Source organism: Nothobranchius furzeri, chromosome 17 (assembly GCF_043380555.1).
Source record: "Nothobranchius furzeri strain GRZ-AD chromosome 17, NfurGRZ-RIMD1, whole genome shotgun sequence".
NCBI lineage: Eukaryota > Metazoa > Chordata > Actinopteri > Cyprinodontiformes > Nothobranchiidae > Nothobranchius > Nothobranchius furzeri.
The window spans coordinates 27,863,588-27,887,808 of record NC_091757.1 but is presented as its reverse complement, the minus strand read 5'-3'; positions in this window follow the sequence as shown (position 1 = coordinate 27,887,808).

Below are 24,221 nucleotides of genomic sequence, written 5' to 3'. Positions count from 1 at the left end.
ATGGTGAAGATATCATCAATTACCACATGTGCTAGCTAGCGCGCTGATTTTGACATGGTGTCATTAGCCCAATTTTCAATATTTCTGCATTTTTCTTCATCACAACAACTTAGCTTAGTCCATAGATCACATGTACGAAGTTTGAAGTTGATTCGACAAAAAATGATGAATAGGTGATTAAAAGTAAGTTTTGCGTTTTTTGCGATCTAGCAAAAAATCTAGTTAGGCGGAAATGGGCGTGGCCAATACAAAAAAGATGGAGAATCATCCAAGGATCATGGACATATGAAGTTTTTGACTATAGGACCTACGGTTTGGGAGCTAGTAACTAAAACGTGTTGACCTCCGCAATAGCGCCACCTAGGTGACGCGGGGTCCAAATTTTCGAATCTGAGTAGCGGTCAGGATTTTCTATCAGACTGCCATGTCAGATTTTCCCTGGCAATTTCAGGCTCTTGCGCCCATACAGACACAGCGGAGAAGAATAATAATAATAAATAATAAATAATAAATAATGAAAAATCCGTAGAAAAACAATAGGGTTCCCTGCCCTTTGGGCTTGGAACCCTAACTAGAACTGCAAGCAGTTATCAACGGGTTCCAAGCCACCAGCGCCAGTCGCCCACCCGCCCCGCCCTCAACTTCGCCAGTCCTCACGCGGTCCCGCCCCAAAAACACGTTCTCCCGCCGGCGTCCCGTCAGCTCACTTCAACCGGCGCAATGAAACTAACACTCAGGATACGTCATTAAACCGGCTAAGCCTATACACATATCTTTCAGAGGCATGGCTGACTTCTCAATCGTGATTACAATGGAATTCCACTGTTTCCTTATTAAAGAACGTGAAGATTTAATGAGTGAGATTATTAAACAATAATCTATACATCAACAGAATGTTACAAATAACATAAATACTTTATAATGTGTTTAGATTTAATAGATTTTCAACAAAAACAATGAGTTTCATTTTGTGACTTGCTGACCAAATGTTTAAAAAAATCATGAAAAATACACAACTCATCCTAAAATTACCAAAATATTCTCACATGGCAGTGGTAACATGCGGAATAATATGATGTTGTTTTTAAATCAGTAGACTCAAAGCTTTTTTAAAGAAAAATTGGGAAATATAACTATAAAGGTCACAACAAAAATTAAAATATTCATAAAAAAATAGTGCTACTTTCTAAAATTAGGAGAAAAATCTCAGATAACCATAGGTACATGTGGAATGTTGTAAATGGCTTATATTTACTGTATACCTAAAAAGCTTTCTAACAAAAATTAATTACGTTGTTGTCCAACTATACAAAATAACTGGCAAAAAGTAAAAAATTCATTAAAAATCAATGCTTTTGTACAAAAATCTCAAAATATTCCCAGATTGCCTCTGTGACGTGTGTATTGTGGTCATATTTTTGTAAGATCATAAATGTAAAACTTTTCTTACAATAAAATAATATTTGCATTAGTGGCTGTAGACAAAAATATGTCCTATAATTGAACACTAGGGGGAGCTCAAATCAAGACGACATTTTTTTTGTTTCATAAACCACCTAAGAGTGAACTTTGTGGTAAATTACAAGAAGATTGTGAGAACAGAATTTGTGCCACACTTGCTAGCGTAAAAATGTATTTTTGTTAATATAAAGCGCAAACCTCTTTGTGGAGCTGCGGCTATCGTGACATAAGCTCTAGCCTATCCAGTAACCACAATCTGGAAATCTTAGCCTCTTACATGCAAATAGTGATTTTTAGGAAATTTTTCAAATTTGAAATTTTAAATGATCGTAAACCACGCCCACTTTGATCAATCATTACCATATTGATAATGTAGTCTTAAGACTCTATAGTGATGACAACCACTAAGTTTCGTGCAGATCCATTTAGCTGGTTGAGCAGTATAATTTCTTCCCAGTTATAGCGCCCCCTATTGTTTAATCAAGTTGAAAACCAGGACATACACTTGAATTGACCTTAGGTATGAGTGTTATGAACAGCTTTGAAAAATGTCAAAATCTTTTGAAGTTACGCTAAAAAAACTTTTTCATTCCCAAAAAATTATTTAAAAAAATCATATTAAAAAAAATAAGCAAATTATCCAAAATCCCTTCACAACTTTTGGTCAGCCGCTCCCCCCCTCTTGTCAGGCAAAGTTGTGATGTGATTGAGTTTGACGGCCGGGAGGAGTTAACGAAAGTACGTTTGACTTACTATGCAAATTTCTACTAATTAGCATAAGTTTAAATTATTTTTTAAAATACTCATCTAAATTTGACTGACTCAATGAACATACTGGATGAGCCCATTTGTTTTTTTACTAAAACATTGAGGAGAGACATGCCAAAACCTTTTTTGGGGTACAACAGCGCCACCTATTGGACAAAATTCAAATTTATATCTGTGATTGTAGATGTCACTATGACTGATAAAATTTGTAACTTTCTGTATAGAATATGTATTTTTCATCAGTTAAAGGGCGAAAATTTTTAAAGCCTATAAGCCACGCCCACTTTTTAATCATTTTCAAAATATAGCTTAAAGGTCTGATGATTAACATATGTGCCAAGTTCTGTGGAAATCCATCAAGCCGTTTAGCTCAAACTAACTTTTTGCCTCTTTAGCGCCCCCTTTTGGTGAATCCGAACAAAATGGGGAAGATAGGGCTTACCGCTCATACTTCATAAGGGTCTAGAGTCTCATCACTTTATCTTGAGATATGGTGAAGATATCATCAATTAGCACATGTGATAGCTAGCGCACTGATTTTGACATGTTGTCATTAGCCCAATTTTCAATATTTCTGCGTTTTTCTGCATCACAACAACTTATCTTAGTCCATAGATCATATGTACAAAGTTTGAAGTTGATTCGACGAAAAATGACGAATAGGTGATTAAAACTAAGTTTTGCATTTTTTGCGATCTAGCAAAAAATCTAGTTAGGCGGAAATGGACGTGGCCAATACAAAAAAGATGGAGAATCATCCAAGGATCATGGACATATAAAGTTTTTGACTATAGGACCTACGGTTTGGGAGCTAGTAACTAAAACGTGTTGACCTCCGCAATAGCGCCACCTAGGTGACGCGGGGTCCAAATTCTCGAACCTGAGTAGCGGTCAGGATTTTCTATCAGACTGCCATGTCAGATTTTCCCTGGCAATTTCAGGCTCTTGCGCCCATACAGACACAGCGGAGAAGAATAATAATAACTAGAACTGCAAGCAGTTATCAACGGGTTCCAAGCCCCCAGCGCCAGTCGCCCACCCGGCCCCGCCCTCACCTTCGCCGGTCCTCACGCGGTCCCGCCCCAAAAACACGTTCTCCCGCCGGCGTCCCGTCAGCTCACTTCAACCGGCGCAATGAAAGTAACACTCAGGATACGTCATTAAACCTGCAAAGCCTATACACATCTTTCAGAGGCATGGCTGACTTCTCAATCGTGATTACAATGGAATTCCACTGTTTCCTTATTAAAGAACGTGAAGATTTAATGAGTGAGATTATCAAACAATAATCTATACATCAACAGAATATTACAAACAACATAAATACTTGATAATGTCTTTAGATTTAATTGATTTTCAACAAAAACAATGAGTTTCATTTTGTGACTTACTGACCAAATGTTTCAAAAAATCATAAAAAATACATAACTCATCATAAAATTACCAAAATATTCTCACATGGCAGTGTTGACATGTGGAATAATATGATGTTGTTTTTAAATCAGTAGACTCAAAGCTTTTTTGAAGAAAAATCAGTAAATATAACTGTAAGGGTCACAGTCAAAATTAAAATATTCATAAAAAAATAGTGCTACTTTCTAAAATTTATAGAAAAATCTCAGATCACCATAGGTACATGTTGAATGTTGTAATTGGTTTATATTTACTGTATACCTAAAAAACTTTCTAACAAAAATTAATTACGTTGTTGTCCAACTATACAGAAAAACTGGCAAAAAGTTAAAAAATCATTAAAAATCAATGCTTTCGTACAAAAATCTCAAAATATTCCGAGATTGCCTCTGTGATGTGAGAATTCTTTTTATATTTTTGTTGGGGTCATAAATGTAAAATTGTACCTACAATAAAATAATATTTGCGTTAGTTGCTGTAGACAAAAATATGTCCTATAATTAAACACAAGGGGGAGCTCAAATCAAGACGACATTTTTTTTTGTTTCATAAACCACCTAAGAGTGAACTTTATGGCAAATGTCAAGAAGATTGTGAAAACAGAATTTGCGCTACAATTGCTAGCCTAAAAATGTATTTTTGTAAATTTAAAGCGCAAACATCTTCGTGGAGCTGCGGTTTTCAATATCTAAGCTCATGGCTATCCAGTTAACATAATCTGGAAAACGTAGCTTCTTACATGAAAATAATGATTTTTAGGAAATTTTTCAAATTTGAAATTTTAAATGATCATAAACCACGCCCACATTGATCAATCATTACCATATTGATAATGTAGTCTTAAGACTCTACAATGATGACAACCACTAAGTTTCGTGCAGATCCATTTAACCAGGTCAGCAGTATAATGTATTGCTATTTATAGCGCCCCCTATTGTTTAATCAAGGTGAAAATCAAGACATACACTTGAATTGACCTTAGGTTTGACTGTTATGAACACCTTTGAAAAATGTCAAAATCTTTTGAAGTTACGCTAAAAAAACTTTTTCATTCCCAAAAAATGATTTAAAAAAATCATAATAAAAAAAATAAGCAAATTATCCAAAATCCCTTCACATCTTTTGGTCAGCCGCTCCTCCTCTCTTGTCAGGGAAAGTTGTGATGTGATTGAGTTTGACGGCTGGGAGGAGTTAACGAAAGTACGTTGGACTTACTATGCACATTTCTGCTAATTTGCATAAGTTTAAAACATTTTTTAAAATACTCATCTAAATTTGACTGACTCAATGAACACACTGGATGAGATTATTTGTTTTTTTACGTAAGAAATGGGGAGAAACATGCCAAAAATATTTTTGGGGTACCACAGCGCCACCTATTGGACCAAATTCAAAAAATTTTCTGTGATTGTAGATGTCACTATGACTGATAAGAATTGTAATTTTCTGTTTAGAATATATATTTTTCATGAGTAAAAGGGCGAAAAATTTTAAAGCCTATAAGCCACGCCCACTTTTTAATCATTTTCAAAATGTAGCTTAAGGGTCCGATGACTAACATATGTGCCAAGTTCTGGGGAAATCCATCAAGCCGTTTAGCTCAAACAAACTTTTTGACTCTTTAGCGCCCCCTATTGGTGAATCCAAACAAAATGGGGTAGATAGGGCTTACCGCTCATACTTCATAAGGGTCTAGAGTCTCATCAGTTTATCTTGAGAAATGGTGAAGATATCATCAATTACCACATGTGCTAGCTAGCGCGCTGATTTTGACATGGTGTCATTAGCCCAATTTTCAATATTTCTGCATTTTTCTTCATCACAACAACTTAGCTTAGTCCATAGATCACATGTACGAAGTTTGAAGTTGATTCGACAAAAAATGATGAATAGGTGATTAAAAGTAAGTTTTGCGTTTTTTGCGATCTAGCAAAAAATCTAGTTAGGCGGAAATGGGCGTGGCCAATACAAAAAAGATGGAGAATCATCCAAGGATCATGGACATATAAAGTTTTTGACTATAGGACCTACGGTTTGGGAGCTAGTAGCTAAAACGTGTTGACCTCCGCAATAGCGCCACCTAGGTGACGCGGGGTCCAAATTTTCGAATCTGAGTAGCGGTCAGGATTTTCTATCAGACTGCCATGTCAGATTTTCCCTGGCAATTTCAGGCTCTTGCGCCCATACAGACACAGCGGAGAAGAATAATAATAATAAATAATAAATAATAAATAATGAAAAATCCGTAGAAAAACAATAGGGTTCCCTGCCCTTTGGGCTTGGAACCCTAACTAGAACTGCAAGCAGTTATCAACGGGTTCCAAGCCCCCAGCGCCAGTCGCCCACCCGCCCCGCCCTCAACTTCGCCGGTCCTCACGCGGTCCCGCCCCAAAAACACGTTCTCCCGCCGGCGTCCCGTCAGCTCACTTCAACCGGCGCAATGAAAGTAACACTCAGGATACGTCATTAAACCTGCAAAGCCTATACACATCTTTCAGAGGCATGGCTGACTTCTCAATCGTGATTACAATGGAATTCCACTGTTTCCTTATTAAAGAACGTGAAGATTTAATGAGTGAGATTATCAAACAATAATCTATACATCAACAGAATATTACAAACAACATAAATACTTGATAATGTCTTTAGATTTAATTGATTTTCAACCAAAACAACGAGTTTCATTTTGTTACTTACTGACCAAATGTTTCAAAAAATCATGAAAAATACATAACTCATCATAAAATTACCAAAATATTCTCACATGGCAGTGTTAACATGTGGAATAATATGATGTTGTTTTTAAATCAGTAGACTCAAAGCTTTTTTGAAGAAAAATCAGTAAATATAACTGTAAGGGTCACAGTCAAAATTAAAATATTCATAAAAAAATAGTGCTACTTTCTAAAATTTATAGAAAAATCTCAGATCACCATAGGCACATGTGGAATGTTATAAATGTGTTATATTTACTTTGTACCTAAAAAAAACTTTCTTACAAAAATTAGTTACTTTTTGTCCAACTATACAAAAAACTGGCAAAAAGTAAAAAATTCATTAAAAATCAATGCTTTCGTACAAAAATCTCAAAATATTCCGAGATTGCCTCTGTGATGTGAGAATTCTTTTTATATTTTTGTTGGGGTCATAAATGTAAAATTGTACCTACAATAAAATAATATTTGCGTTAGTTGCTGTAGACAAAAATATGTCCTATAATTAAACACAAGGGGGAGCTCAAATCAAGACGACATTTTTTTTAGTTTCATAAACCACCTAAGAGTGAACTTTATGGCAAATGTCAAGAAGATTGTGAAAACAGAATTTGCGCTACAATTGCTAGCCTAAAAATGTATTTTTGTAAATTTATAGCGCAAACATCTTCGTGGAGCTGCGGTTTTCAATATCTAAGCTCATGGCTACCCAGTTAACATAATCTGGAAAACGTAGCTTCTTACATGAAAATAATGATTTTTAGGAAATTTTTCAAATTTGAAATTTTAAATGATCATAAACCACGCCCACATTGATCAATCATTACCATATTTATAATGTAGTCTTAAGACTCTACAATGATGACAACCACTAAGTTTCGTGCAGATCCATTTAACCAGGTCAGCAGTATAATGTTTTGCTATTTATAGCGCCCCCTATTGTTTAATCAAGGTGAAAATCAAGACATACACTTGAATTGACCTTAGGTTTGACTGTTATGAACAGTTTTGAAAAATGTCCAAATATTTTGAAGTTATGCTAAAAAAACTTTTTCATTCCCCAAAAAATATTTCAAAAATTCATATTTAAAAAAGTAAGCAAATTATCCAAAATCCCTTCAGATCGTTTGGTCAGCCGCTCCTCCTCTCTTGTCAGGCAAAGTTGTGATGTGAATGGGTTTGACGGCCGGGAGGAGTTAACGAAAGTACGTTTGACTTACTATGCAAATTTCTACTAATTAGCATAAGTTTAAAACATTTTTTAAAATACTCATCTTAATTTGACTGAATCAATGAACATACTGGATGAGACCATTTGCTTGTTTACTAAAATATTGAGGAGAAACATGCCAAAAACGTTTTTGGGGTACAACAGCGCCAACTATTGGACAAAATTCAAACTTTTTTCTGTGATTGTAGATGTCACTATGACTGATATGATTTGTAACTTTCTGTATAGAATATGTATTTTTCATCAGTTAAAGGGCAAAAATTTTTAAAGTCTATAAGCCACGCCCACTTTTTAATCATTTTCAAAATATAGCTTAAGGGTCCAATGATTAACATATGTGCCAAGTTCTGTGGAAATCCATCAAGCCGTTTAGCTCAAACTAACTTTTTGACTCTTTAGCGCCCCCTTTTGGTGAATCCAAACAAAATGGGGAAGATAGAGCTTACCGCTCATACTTCATAAGGGTCTAGAATCTCATCACTTTATCTTGAGATATGGTGAAGATATCATCAATTAGCACATGTGCTAGCTAGCGCACTGATTTTGACATGGTGTCATTAGCCCAATTTTCAATATTTCTGCGTTTTTCTGCATCACAACAACTTATCTTAGTCCATAGATCATATGTACGAAGATTGAAGTTGATTCGACGAAAAATGACGAATAGGTGATTAAAAGTAAGTTTTGCATTTTTTGCGATCTAGCAAAAAATCTAGTTAGGCGGAAATGGGCGTGGCCAATACAAAAAAGATGGGGAACCATCCAAGGATCATGTACATATAAAGTTTTTGACTGTAGGACCTACGGTTTGGGAGCTAGTAGCTGAAACGTGTTGACCTCCGCAATAGCGCCACCTAGGTGACGCGGGGTCCAAATTTTCGAATCTGAGTAGCGGTCAGGATTTTCTATCAGACTGCCATGTCAGATTTTCCCTGGCAATTTCAGGCTCTTGCGCCCATATAGTTTTACCGGAGAAGAATAATAATAAATAACTAGAACTGCAAGCAGTTATCAACGGGTTCCAAGCCCCCAGCGCCAGTCGCCCACCCGCCCCGCCCTCAACTTCGCCGGTCCTCACGCGGTCCCGCCCCAAAAACACGTTCTCCCGCCGGCGTCCCGTCAGCTCCCTTCAACCGGCGCAATGAAAGTAACACTCAGGATACGTCATTAAACCTGCAAAGCCTATACACATCTTTCAGAGGCATGGCTGACTTCTCAATCGTGATTACAATGGAATTCCACTGTTTCCTTATTAAAGAACGTGAAGATTTAATGAGTGAGATTATCAAACAATAATCTATACATCAACAGAATATTACAAACAACATAAATACTTGATAATGTCTTTAGATTTAATTGATTTTCAACAAAAACAATGAGTTTCATTTTGTGACTTACTGACCAAATGTTTCAAAAAATCATGAAAAATACATAACTCATCATAAAATTACCAAAATATTCTCACATGGCAGTGTTGACATGTGGAATAATATGATGTTGTTTTTAAATCAGTAGACTCAAAGCTTTTTTGAAGAAAAATCAGTAAATATAACTGTAAGGGTCACAGTCAAAATTAAAATATTCATAAAAAAATAGTGCTACTTTCTAAAATTTATAGAAAAATCTCAGATCACCATAGGCACATGTGGAATGTTATAAATATGTTATATTTACTTTGTACCTAAAAAAACGTTCTTACAAAAATTAGTTACTTTTTGTCCAACTATACAAAAAACTGGCAAAAAGTAAAAAATTCATTAAAAATCAATGCTTTTGTACAAAAATCTCAAAATATTCCGAGATTGCCTCTGTGATGTGAGAATTCTTTTTATATTTTTGTTGGGGTCATAAATGTAAAATTGTACCTACAATAAAATAATATTTGCGTTAGTTGCTGTAGACAAAAATATGTCCTATAATTAAACACAAGGGGGAGCTCAAATCAAGACGACATTTTTTTTGTTTCATAAACCACCTAAGAGTGAACTTTGTGGCAAATGTCAAGAAGATTGTGAAAACAGAATTTGCGCTACAATTGCTAGCCTAAAAATGTATTTTTGTAAATTTAAAGCGCAAACATCTTCGTGGAGCTGCGGTTTTCATTATCTAAGCTCATGGCTATCCAGTTAACATAATCTGGAAAACGTAGCTTCTTACATGAAAATAATGATTTTTAGGAAATTTTTCAAATTTGAAATTTTAAATGATCATAAACCACGCCCACATTGATCAATCATTACCATATTGATAATGTAGTCTTAAGACTCTACAATGATGACAACCACTAAGTTTCGTGCAGATCCATTTAACCAGGTCAGCAGTATAATGTATTGCTATTTATAGCGCCCCCTATTGTTTAATCAAGGTGAAAATCAAGACATACACTTGAATTGACCTTAGGTTTGTATGTTATGAACAGCTTTGAAAAATGTCCAAATATTTTGAAGTTATGCTAAAAAAACTTTTTCATTCCCAAAAAAATATTTTAAAAATTCATATTTAAAAAAGTAAGCAAATTATCTAAAATCCCTTCAGATCGTTTGGTCAGCCGCTCCTCCTCTCTTGTCAGGCAAAGTTGTGATGTGATTGGGTTTGACGGCCGGGAGGAGTTAACGAAAGTACGTTTGACTTACTATGCAAATTTCTACTAATTAGCATAAGTTTAAAACATTTTTTAAAATACTCATCTTAATTTGACTGAGTCAATGAACATACTGGATGAGACCATTTGCTTGTTTACTAAAATATTGAGGAGAAACATGCCAAAAACATTTTTGGGGTACAACAGCGCCAACTATTGGACAAAATTCAAACTTTTTTCTGTGATTGTAGATGTCACTATGACTGATATGATTTGTAACTTTCTGTATAGAATATGTATTTTTCATCAGTTAAAGGGCAAAATTTTTTAAAGCCTATAAGCCACGCCCACTTTTTAATCACTTTCAAAATATAGCTTAAGGGTCCAATGATTAACATATGTGCCAAGTTCTGTGGAAATCCATCAAGCCGTTTAGCTCAAACTAACTTTTTGACTCTTTAGCGCCCCCTTTTGGTGAATCCAAACAAAATGGGGAAGGTAGGGCTTACCGCTCATACTTCATAAGGGTCTAGAGTCTCATCACTTTATCTTGAGATATGGTGAAGATATCATCAATTAGCACATGTGCTAGCTAGCGCACTGATTTTGACATGGTGTCATTAGCCCAATTTTCAATATTTCTGCGTTTTTCTGCATCACAACAACTTATCTTAGTCCATAGATCATATGTACGAAGTTTGAAGTTGATTCGACGAAAAATGACGAATAGGTGATTAAAACTAAGTTTTGCATTTTTTGCGATCTAGCAAAAAATCTAGTTAGGCGGAAATGGGCGTGGCCAATACAAAAAAGATGGGGAATCATCCAAGGATCATGTACATATAAAGTTTTTGACTGTAGGACCTACGGTTTGGGAGCTAGTAGCTGAAACGTGTTGACCTCCGCAATAGCGCCACCTAGGTGACGCGGGGACCAAATTTTCGAATCTGAGTAGCGGTCAGGATTTTCTATCAGACTGCCATGTCAGATTTTCCCTGGCAATTTCAGGCTCTTGCGCCCATACAGACACAGCGGAGAAGAATAATAATAATAAACTAGAACTGCAAGCAGTTATCAACGGGTTCCAAGCCCCCAGCGCCAGTCGCCTACCCGGCCCCGCCCTCCACTTCGCCAGTCCTCACGCGGTCCTGCCCCAAAAACACGTTCTCCCGCCGGCGTTCGTCAGCTCACTTCAACCGGCGCAATGAAAGTAACACTCAGGATACGTCATTAAACCTGCAAAGCCTATACACATATCTTTCAGAGGCATGGCTGACTCCTCAATCGTGATTACAATGGAATTCCACTGTTTCCTTATTAAAGAACGTGAAGATTTAATGAGTGAGGTTATCAAACAATGATCTATACATCAACAGAATATTACCAATAACATAAACACTTGATAATGTCTTTAGATTTAAAAGATTTTCAACAAAAACTATGAGTTTCATTTTGTGACTTACTGAACAAATGTTTTAAAAAATCATGAAAAATACATAAATCATCCTAAAATTACCAAAATATTCTCACATGGCAGTGTTAACATGCGGAATAATATGATGTTGTTTTTAAATCAGTTGACTCAAAGCTTTTTTGAAGAAAAATTGGGAAATATAACTATAAAGGTCACAACAAAAATAAAAATATTTATAAAAAAATAGTGCTACTTTCTAAAATTAGGAGAAAAATCTCAGATCACCATAGGTACATGTGGGATGTTATAAATGGCTTATATTTACTGTATACCTAAAAAGTTTTCTAACAAAAATTAATTACGTTGTTGTCCAACTATACAGAAAAACTGGTAAAAAGTTAAAAATTAATTAAAAATCTATGCTTTTGTACAGAAATCTCAAAATATTCCCAGGTTGCCTCTGTGACGTGAGAATTCTTCTTATATTTTTGTTGGGGTCATAAATGTAAAACTGTACTTACAATAAAATAATATTTGCATCAATGTCTGTAGACAAAAATATGTCCTAAAATTAAACACAAGGGGGAGCTCATATCAAGACGACATTTTTTTTGTTTCATAAACCACCTAAGAGTGAACTTTGTAGCAAATTACAAGAAGGTTGTGAGAACAGAATTTGCGCTACAATTGCTAGCCTAAAAACGTATTTTCGTAAATATAAAGCGCAAACCTCTTTGTGGAGCTGCGGCTTTCGTGACATAAGCTCTAGCCTATTCATTTAACACAATCTGGAAATCTTAGCCTCTTACATGCAAATAGTGATTTTTAGGAAATTTTTCAAATTTGAAATTTTAAATGATCATAAACCACGCCCACTTTGATCAATCATTACCATATTGATAATGTAGTCTTAAGACTTTATAGTGATGACAGCCACTAAGTTTCGTGCCGATCCATTTAGCCGGTTCAGCAGTATAATTTCTTCCCAGTTATAGCGCCCCCTATTGTTTAATCAAGTTGAAAACCAGGACATACACTTGAATTGACCTTAGGTATGACTGTTATGAACAGCTTTGAAAAATGTCAAAATCTCTTGAAGTTACGCTAAAAAAACTTTTTCATTCCCAAAAAATTATTTAAAAAAATCATATTTAAAAAAATAAGCAAATTATCGAAAATCCCTTCACATCTTTTGGTCAGCCGCTCCTCCTCTCTTGTCAGGGAAAGTTTTGATGTGATTGAGTTTGACGGCCGGGAGGAGTTAACGAAAGTACGTTGGACTTACTATGCAAATTTCTACTAATTTGCATAAGTTTAAAACATTTTTTAAATTACTCATCTAAATTTGACTGACTCAAAGAACACATTGGAATAGATCATTTGTTTTTTTACAAAAGAAATGGGGAGAAACATGCCAAAAATATTTTTGGGGTACCAGAGCGCCACCTATTGGACAAAATTCAAAAAATTTTCTGTGATTGTAGATGTCACGATGACTGATATGAATTGTAATTTTCTGTATAGAATATGTATTTTTCATGAGTAAAAGGGCGAAAATTTTTAAAGCCTATAAGCCACGCCCACTTTTTAATCATTTTCAAAATATAGCTTAAGGGTCCGACGATTAACATATGTGCCAAGTTCTGTGGAAATCCATCAAGCCGTTTAGCTGAAACAAACTTTTTGACTCTTTAGCGCCCCCTATTGGTGAATCCAAACAAAATGGGGTAGATAGGACTTACCGCTCATACTTTGTAAGGTTCTAGAGTCTCATCAATTTATTTTGAGAAATGGTGAAGATATCATCAATTAACACATGTGCTAGCTAGCGCACTGATTTTGACATGGTGTCATTAGCCCAATTTTCAATATTTCTGCATTTTTCTTCATCACAACAACTTAGCCTAGTCCATAGATCACATGTACGAAGTTTGAAGTTGATTCGACGAAAAATGTCGAATAGGTGATTAAAACTAAGTTTTGCATTTTTTGCGATCTAGCAAAAAATCTAGTTAGGCGGAAATGGGCGTGGCCAATACAAAAAAGATGGAGAATCAATCAAGGATCATGTGCATATAAAGTTTTTGACTGTAGGACCTACGGTTTGGGAGCTAGTAGCTAAAACGTGTTGACCTCTGCAATAGCGCCACCTAGGTGACCCGGGGTCCAAATTTTCGAATCTGAGTAGCGGTCAGGATTTTCTATCAGACTGCCATGTCAGATTTTTCCTTGCTATTTCAGGCTCTTGCGCCCATACAGACACAGCGGAGAAGAATAATAATAATAAATAATAAACTAGAACTGCAAGCAGTTATCAACGGGTTCCAAGCCCCCAGCGCCAGTCGCCCACCCGCCCCGCCCTCAACTTCGCCAGTCCTCACGCGGTCCCGCCCCAAAAACACGTTCTCCCGCCGGCGTCCCGTCAGCTCACTTCAACCGGCGCAATGAAAGTAACACTCAGGATACGTCATTAAACCTGCAAAGCCTATACACATATCTTTCAGAGGCATGGCTGACTTCTCAATCGTGATTACAATGGAATTCCACTGTCTCCTTATTTAAGAACGTGAAGATTTAATGAGTGAGATTATCAAACAATAATCTATACATCAACAGAATATTACAAACAACATAAATACTTGATAATGTCTTTAGATTTAATTGATTTTCAACAAAAACAATGAGTTTCATTTTGTGACTTACTGACCAAATGTTTCAAAAAATCATGAAAAATACATAACTCATCATAAAATTACCAAAATATTCTCACATGGCAGTGTTAACATGTGGAATAATATGATGTTGTTTTTAAATCAGTAGACTCAAAGCTTTTTTGAAGAAAAATCAGTAAATATAACTGTAAGGGTCACAGTCAAAATAAAAATATTCATAAAAAAATAATGCTACTTTCTAAAATTTATAGAAAAATCTCAGATCACCATAGGCACATGTGGAATGTTATAAATGTGTTATATTTACTTTGTACCTAAAAAAAACGTTCTTACAAAAATTAGTTACTTTTTGTCCAACTATACAAAAAACCGGCAAAAAGTAAAAAATTCATTAAAAATCAATGCTTTCGTACAAAAATCTCAAAATATTCCGAGATTGCCTCTGTGATATGAGAATTCTTTTTATATTTTTGTTGGGGTCATAAATGTAAAATTGTACCTACAATAAAATAATATTTGCGTTAGTTGCTGTAGACAAAAATATGTCCTATAATTAAACACAAGGGGGAGCTCAAATCAAGACGACATTTTTTTTCTTTCATAAACCACCTAAGAGTGAACTTTGTGGCAAATGTCAAGAAGATTGTGAAAACAGAATTTGCACTACAATTGCTAGCCTAAAAATGTATTTTTGTAAATTTAAAGCGCAAACATCTTCGTGGAGCTGCGGTTTTCAATATCTAAGCTCATGGCTATCCAGTTAACATAATCTGGAAAACGTAGCTTCTTACATGAAAATAATGATTTTTAGGAAATTTTTCAAATTTGAAATTTTAAATGATCATAAACCACGCCCACATTGATCAATCATTACCATATTGATAATGTAGTCTTAAGACTCTACAATGATGACAACCACTAAGCTTCGTGCAGATCCATTTAACCAGGTCAGCAGTATAATGTATTGCTATTTATAGCGCCCCCTATTGTTTAATCAAGGTGAAAATCAAGACATACACTTGAATTGACCTTAGGTTTGACTGTTATGAACAGCTTTGAAAAATGTCCAAATATTTTGAAGTTATGCTAAAAAAACGTTTTCATTCCCAAAAAAATATTTAAAAAATTCATATTTAAAAAAGTAAGCAAATTATCCAAAATCCCTTCAGATCGTTTGGTCAGCCGCTCCTCCTCTCTTGTCAGGCAAAGTTTTGATGTGATTGGGTTTGACGGCCGGGAGGAGTTAACGAAAGTACGTTTGACTTACTATGCAAATTTCTACTAATTAGCATAAGTTTAAAACATTTTTTAAAATACTCATCTTAATTTGACTGAGTCAATGAAAATACTGGATGAGACCATTTGCTTGTTTACTAAAATATTGAGGAGAAACATGCCAAAAACATTTTTGGGGTACAACAGCGCCAACTATTGGACAAAATTCAAACTTTTTTCTGTGATTGTAGATGTCACTATGACTGATATGATTTGTAACTTTCTGTATAGAATATGTATTTTTCATCAGTTAAAGGGCAAAAATTTTTAAAGCCTATAAGCCACGCCCACTTTTTACTCATTTTCAAAATATACCTTAAGGGTCCAATGATTAACATATGTGCCAAGTTCTGTGGAAATCCATCAAGCCGTTTAGCTCAAACTAACTTTTTGACTCTTTAGCGCCCCCTTTTGGTGAATCCAAACAAAATGGGGAAGGTAGGGCTTACCGCTCATACTTCATAAGGGTCTAGAGTCTCATCACTTTATCTTGAGATATGGTGAAGATATTATCAATTAGCACATGTGCTAGCTAGCGCACTGATTTTGACATGGTGTCATTAGCCCAATTTTCAATATTTCTGCGTTTTTCTGCATCACAACAACTTATCTTAGTCCATAGATCATATGTACGAAGTTTGAAGTTGATTCGACAAAAAATGACGAATAGGTGATTAAAACTAAGTTTTGCATTTTTTGCGATCTAGCAAAAAATCTAGTTAGGCGGAAATGGGCGTGGCCAATACAAAAAAGATGGGGAATCATCCAAGGATCATGTACATATAAAGTTTTTGACTGTAGGACCTACGGTTTGGGAGCTAGTAGCTGAAACGTGTTGACCTCCGCAATAGCGCCACCTAGGTGACGCGGGGACCAAATTTTCGAATCTGAGTAGCGGTCAGGATTTTCTATCAGACTGCCATGTCAGATTTTCCCTGGCAATTTCAGGCTCTTGCGCCCATATACTTTTAGCGGAGAAGAATAATAATAAATAATAAATAATGAAAAATCCGTAGAAAAACAATAGGGTTCCCTGCCCTTTGGGCTTGGAACCCTAATAATAAATAATGAAAAATCCGTAGAAAAACAATAGGGTTCCCTGCCCTTTGGGCTTGGAACCCTAACTAGAACTGCAAGCAGTTATCAACGGGTTCCAAGCCCCCAGCGCCAGTCGCCCACCCGCCCCGCCCTCAACTTCGCCAGTCCTCACGCGGTCCAGCCCCAAAAACACGTTCTCCCGCCGGCGTCCCGTCAGCTCACTTCAACCGGCGCAATGAAACTAACACTCAGGATACGTCATTAAACCGGCAAAGCCTATACACATATCTTTCAGAGGCATGGCTGACTTCTCAATCGTGGTTACAATGGAATTCCACTGTTTCCTTATTAAAGAACGTGAAGATTTAATGAGTGAGATTATCAAACAATATCTATACATCAACGGAATATTACAAATAGCATAAATCCTTGATAATGTCTTTAGATTTAAAAGATTTTCAACAAAAACTATGAGTTTCATTTTGTGACTTACTGACCAAATGTTTTAAAAAATCATGAAAAATACACAAATCATCCTAAAATTACCAAAATATTCTCACATGGCAGTGTTAACATGCGGAATACTATGATGTTGTTTTTAAATCAGTAGACTCAAAGCTTTTTTGAAGAAAAAATTGGGAAATATAACTATAAAGGTCACAACAAAAATTAAAATATTCATAAAAAAATAGTGCTACTTTCTAAAATTAGGAGAAAAATCTCAGATCACCATAGGTACATGTGGAATGTTGTAAATGGCTTATATTTACTGTATACCTAAAAAGCTTTCTAAAACAAATATTAATTACTTTGTTGTCCAACTATACAGAAAAACTGGTAAAAAGTTAAAAATTCATTAAAAATCTATGCTTTTGTATAGAAATCTCAAAATATTCCCAGGTTGCTTCTGTGATGTGAGAATTCTTCTCATATTTTTGATGGGGTCATAAATGTAAAACTGTACTTACAATAAAATAATATTTGCATTAGTGGCTGTAGACAAAAATATGTCCTACAATTAAACACTAGGGGGAGCTCAAATCAAGACGACATTTTTTTTGTTTCATAAACCACCTAAGAGTGAACTTTTTGGCAAATTACAAGAAGATTGTGAGAACAGAATTTGCGCTACAATTGCTAGCCTAAAAATTTATTTTCGTAAATATAAAGCGCACACCTCTTCGTGGAGCTGCGGCTTTCGTGACCTAAGCTCTAGCCTATCCAGTTAAGACAATCTGGAAATCTTAGCCTGTTACATGCAAATAGTGATTTTTAGGAAATTTTTCAAATTTGAAATTTTAAATGATCATAAACCACGCCCACTTTGATCAATCATTACCATATTGATATTGTGGTCTTAAGACTCTATAGTGATGATAACCACTAAGTTTCGTGCAGATCCATTTAGCCAGTTCAGCAGTATAATTTCTTCCCAGTTATAGCGCCCCCTATTGTTTAATCAAGTTGAAAACCAGGACATACACTTGAATTGACCTTAGGTATGGCTGTTATGAACAGCTTTGAAAATTGTCAAAATCTTTTGAAGTTACGCTAAAAAAACTTTTTCATTCCCAAAAAATTATTTTAAAAAATCATATTAAAAAAAATAAGCAAATTATCCAAAATCCCTTCACAACTTTTGGTCAGCCGCTCCTCCTCTCTTGTCAGGGAAAGTTGTGATGTGATTGAGTTTGACGGCCGGGAGGAGTTAACGAAAGTACGTTTGACATACTATGCAAATTTCTACTAATTAGCATAAGTTTAAAACACTTTTTAAAATACTCATCTAAATTTGACTGACTCAATGAACATACTGGATGAGATCATTTGTTTGTTTACGAAAAAAATGGGGAGAAACATGCCAAAAATATTTTTGGGGTACCACAGCGCCACCTATTGGACAAAATTCAAAAAATTTTCTGTGATTGTAGATGTCACTATGACTGATAAGAATTGTAATTTTCTGTTTAGAATATATATTTTTCATGAGTAAAAGGGCGAAAAATTTTAAAGCCTATAAGCCACGCCCACTTTTTAATCATTTTCAAAATGTAGCTTAAGGGTCCGATGACTAACATATGTGCCAAGTTCTGGGGAAATCCATCAAGCCGTTTAGCTCAAACAAACTTTTTGACTCTTTAGCGCCCCCTATTGGTGAATCCAAACAAAATGGGGTAGATAGGGCTTACCGCTCATACTTCATAAGGGTCTAGAGTCTCATCAGTTTATCTTGAGAAATGGTGAAGATATCATCAATTACCACATGTGCTAGCTAGCGCGCTGATTTTGACATGGTGTCATTAGCCCAATTTTCAATATTTCTGCATTTTTCTTCATCACAACAACTTAGCTTAGTCCATAGATCACATGTACGAAGTTTGAAGTTGATTCGACAAAAAATGATGAATAGGTGATTAAAAGTAAGTTTTGCGTTTTTTGCGATCTAGCAAAAAATCTAGTTAGGCGGAAATGGGCGTGGCCAATACAAAAAAGATGGAGAATCATCCAAGGATCATGGACATATGAAGTTTTTGACTATAGGACCTACGGTTTGGGAGCTAGTAACTAAAACGTGTTGACCTCCGCAATAGCGCCACCTAGGTGACGCGGGGTCCAAATTTTCGAATCTGAGTAGCGGTCAGGATTTTCTATCAGACTGCCATGTCAGATTTTCCCTGGCAATTTCAGGCTCTTGCGCCCATACAGACACAGCGGAGAAGAATAATAATAATAAATAATAAATAATAAATAATGAAAAATCCGTAGAAAAACAATAGGGTTCCCTGCCCTTTGGGCTTGGAACCCTAACTAGAACTGCAAGCAGTTATCAACGGGTTCCAAGCCCCCAGCGCCAGTCGCCCACCCGCCCCGCCCTCAACTTCGCCAGTCCTCACGCGGTCCAGCCCCAAAAACACGTTCTCCCGCCGGCGTCCCGTCAGCTCACTTCAACCGGCGCAATGAAACTAACACTCAGGATACGTCATTAAACCGGCAAAGCCTATACACATATCTTTCAGAGGCATGGCTGACTTCTCAATCGTGGTTACAATGGAATTCCACTGTTTCCTTATTAAAGAACGTGAAGATTTAATGAGTGAGATTATCAAACAATATCTATACATCAACGGAATATTACAAATAGCATAAATCCTTGATAATGTCTTTAGATTTAAAAGATTTTCAACAAAAACTATGAGTTTCATTTTGTGACTTACTGACCAAATGTTTTAAAAAATCATGAAAAATACACAAATCATCCTAAAATTACCAAAATATTCTCACATGGCAGTGTTAACATGCGGAATACTATGATGTTGTTTTTAAATCAGTAGACTCAAAGCTTTTTTGAAGAAAAAATTGGGAAATATAACTATAAAGGTCACAACAAAAATTAAAATATTCATAAAAAAATAGTGCTACTTTCTAAAATTAGGAGAAAAATCTCAGATCACCATAGGTACATGTGGAATGTTGTAAATGGCTTATATTTACTGTATACCTAAAAAGCTTTCTAAAACAAATATTAATTACGTTGTTGTCCAACTATACAGAAAAACTGGTAAAAAGTTAAAAATTCATTAAAAATCTATGCTTTTGTATAGAAATCTCAAAATATTCCCAGGTTGCTTCTGTGATGTGAGAATTCTTCTCATATTTTTGATGGGGTCATAAATGTAAAACTGTACTTACAATAAAATAATATTTGCATTAGTGGCTGTAGACAAAAATATGTCCTACAATTAAACACTAGGGGGAGCTCAAATCAAGACGACATTTTTTTTGTTTCATAAACCACCTAAGAGTGAACTTTTTGGCAAATTACAAGAAGATTGTGAGAACAGAATTTGCGCTACAATTGCTAGCCTAAAAATTTATTTTCGTAAATATAAAGCGCACACCTCTTCGTGGAGCTGCGGCTTTCGTGACCTAAGCTCTAGCCTATCCAGTTAAGACAATCTGGAAATCTTAGCCTGTTACATGCAAATAGTGATTTTTAGGAAATTTTTCAAATTTGAAATTTTAAATGATCATAAACCACGCCCACTTTGATCAATCATTACCATATTGATATTGTGGTCTTAAGACTCTATAGTGATGATAACCACTAAGTTTCGTGCAGATCCATTTAGCCAGTTCAGCAGTATAATTTCTTCCCAGTTATAGCGCCCCCTATTGTTTAATCAAGTTGAAAACCAGGACATACACTTGAATTGACCTTAGGTATGGCTGTTATGAACAGCTTTGAAAATTGTCAAAATCTTTTGAAGTTACGCTAAAAAAACTTTTTCATTCCCAAAAAATTATTTTAAAAAATCATATTAAAAAAAATAAGCAAATTATCCAAAATCCCTTCACAACTTTTGGTCAGCCGCTCCTCCTCTCTTGTCAGGGAAAGTTGTGATGTGATTGAGTTTGACGGCCGGGAGGAGTTAACGAAAGTACGTTTGACATACTATGCAAATTTCTACTAATTAGCATAAGTTTAAAACACTTTTTAAAATACTCATCTAAATTTGACTGACTCAATGAACATACTGGATGAGATCATTTGTCTGTTTACGAAAAAAATGGGGAGAAACATGCCAAAAATATTTTTGGGGTACCACAGCGCCACCTATTGGACAAAATTCAAAAAATTTTCTGTGATTGTAGATGTCACTATGACTGATAAGAATTGTAATTTTCTGTTTAGAATATATATTTTTCATGAGTAAAAGGGCGAAAAATTTTAAAGCCTATAAGCCACGCCCACTTTTTAATCATTTTCAAAATGTAGCTTAAGGGTCCGATGACTAACATATGTGCCAAGTTCTGGGGAAATCCATCAAGCCGTTTAGCTCAAACAAACTTTTTGACTCTTTAGCGCCCCCTATTGGTGAATCCAAACAAAATGGGGTAGATAGGGCTTACCGCTCATACTTCATAAGGGTCTAGAGTCTCATCAGTTTATCTTGAGAAATGGTGAAGATATCATCAATTACCACATGTGCTAGCTAGCGCGCTGATTTTGACATGGTGTCATTAGCCCAATTTTCAATATTTCTGCATTTTTCTTCATCACAACAACTTAGCTTAGTCCATAGATCACATGTACGAAGTTTGAAGTTGATTCGACAAAAAATGATGAATAGGTGATTAAAAGTAAGTTTTGCGTTTTTTGCGATCTAGCAAAAAATCTAGTTAGGCGGAAATGGGCGTGGCCAATACAAAAAAGATGGAGAATCATCCAAGGATCATGGACATATGAAGTTTTTGACTATAGGACCTACGGTTTGGGAGCTAGTAACTAAAACGTGTTGACCTCCGCAATAGCGCCACCTAGGTGACGCGGGGTCCAAATTTTCGAATCTGAGTAGCGGTCAGGATTTTCTATCAGACTGCCATGTCAGATTTTCCCTGGCAATTTCAGGCTCTTGCGCCCATACAGACACAGCGGAGAAGAATAATAATAATAAATAATAAATAATAAATAATGAAAAATCCGTAGAAAAACAATAGGGTTCCCTGCCCTTTGGGCTTGGAACCCTAACTAGAACTGCAAGCAGTTATCAACGGGTTCCAAGCCACCAGCGCCAGTCGCCCACCCGGCCCCGCCCTCAACTTCGCCAGTCCTCACGCGGTCCCGCCCCAAAAACACCTTCTCCCGCCGGCGTCCCGTCAGCTCACTTCAACCGGCGCAATGAAAGTAACACTCAGGATACGTCATTAAACCTGCAAAGCCTATAGAGCTCCGGACCCCACGTGACTCTCAGTTAGTGGACGCCATTTTGGCATGCAAAAAAAGGTAAACAAACACGGATGTAACCACGAACATGAACGGGATCCGCTTGGATTTTACTTCGTCGGAGTTTACTTCACACTTTAAAACAGAAGAAATCGTTTTATATAGTCAGAAATTAAATAGACTAAACATCTCCGACCCTTACCGTGCCCCTGGGATACTTTTTAAAAACGCCAGAAGCTGTCGGAGCCGCCTTCTTACCGGCACAACACCGGACCTGACCGGGGAACCCCTTGGGATTCCCCCGGCCGGAGGAGCTGGGGAGAAGGTCTGGGACTCTCGACTCTACTGCCCGCTCCGACGCCAGAAGCTGTCAGAGCAGACTTCATACCGGCACAACACCGGACCGACCGGGGAACCCCTTGGGATTCCCCCGGCCGGAGGAGCTGGGGAGAAGGTCTGGGACTCTCGACTCTACTGCCCGCTCCGACGCCAGAAGCTGTCAGAGCAGACTTCATACCGGCACAACACCGGACCGACCGGGGAACCCCTTGGGATTTACCCGGAGGAACTGGGTCCGGCACCGCGGTGCTCCGGCGGCTGGGGAGAGGGAAGTCATGCTACTGCCCCCGCAACCCGACTCCGGATACGCGGATGAAAATGGATGGATGGACGGACAAATAACAGATTTACACGTAAGTAGTCTCGGTGAGACAGATAATAGCAATCCAAAGTGCTTTTTATGTGTGATCTGATCAACCATTGCTTAAAAATGAAATACAGCTTAGCCGGTTAATTGCTGTGATCATAAAACACGTAAACGGCAGCACGCAGAACTAACGAGGCAACGTTTTACGTGATGTTTACTTGTTGCTATGAGTAATAAGACAGAAAAAGCCACGCCAAAATAAGTTTAGGAAGCCCACTAAGAATCATATTAAAAGCATTTAAAATAAATACCATACACAGTTGAGGAAACGTTGGTTTAAGTACCTGATATGAAGCGGTCGCTGCTTAAGCAAAATCCTTTACTCTCGGGATCCCACAGCTTCATTTTCGCCCGGTCACTAGCGCGTTTTATTACAATGATCCAACGTTTGTGGCGCTCCGGATCCTGGGGAATCCTGTAGATGGCTCATTCCTTATGTCGTCCGCGTCTGTTCTGCATCCTGGGGCACAACAGGAATCTACCATATTTCCCGTTTGATTGAGTTTTCTGACAATAACATATAGTCCAGCTGCCGGCTTCTGCATGCCAAAATGGCGCCGTTTTGATTTGAACTGTTGCATGCCGGGAGAAGTGACGTCAACTCCCGGAGCTCTATACACATATCTTTCAGAGGCATGGCTGACTTCTCTATCGTGATTACAATGGAATTCCACTGTTTGCTTATTAAAGAACGTGAAGATTTAATGAGTGAGATTATCAAACAATGATCTATACATCAACAGAATATTACAAATAACATCAATACTTGATAATGTCTTTAGATTTAAAAGATTTTCAACAAAAACTACGAGTTTCATTTTGGGACTTACTGACCAAATGTTTTAAAAAATCATGAAAAATACATAAATCATCATAAAATTACCAAAATATTCTCACATGGCAGTGTTAACATGCGGAATAATATGATGTTGTTTTTAAATCAGTAGACTCAAAGCTTTTTTGAAGAAAAATTGGGAAATATAACTATAAAGGTCACAACAAAAATTAAAATATTCATAAAAGAATAGTGCTACTTTCTAAAATTAGGAGAAAAATCTCAGATCACCATAGGTACATGTGGAATGTTGTAAATGGCTTATATTTACTGTATACCTAAAAAGCTTTCTAACAAAAATTAATTACGTTGTTGTCCAACTATACAGAAAAACTGGTAAAAAGTTAAAAATTCATTAAAAATCTATGTTTTTGTACAGAAATCTCAA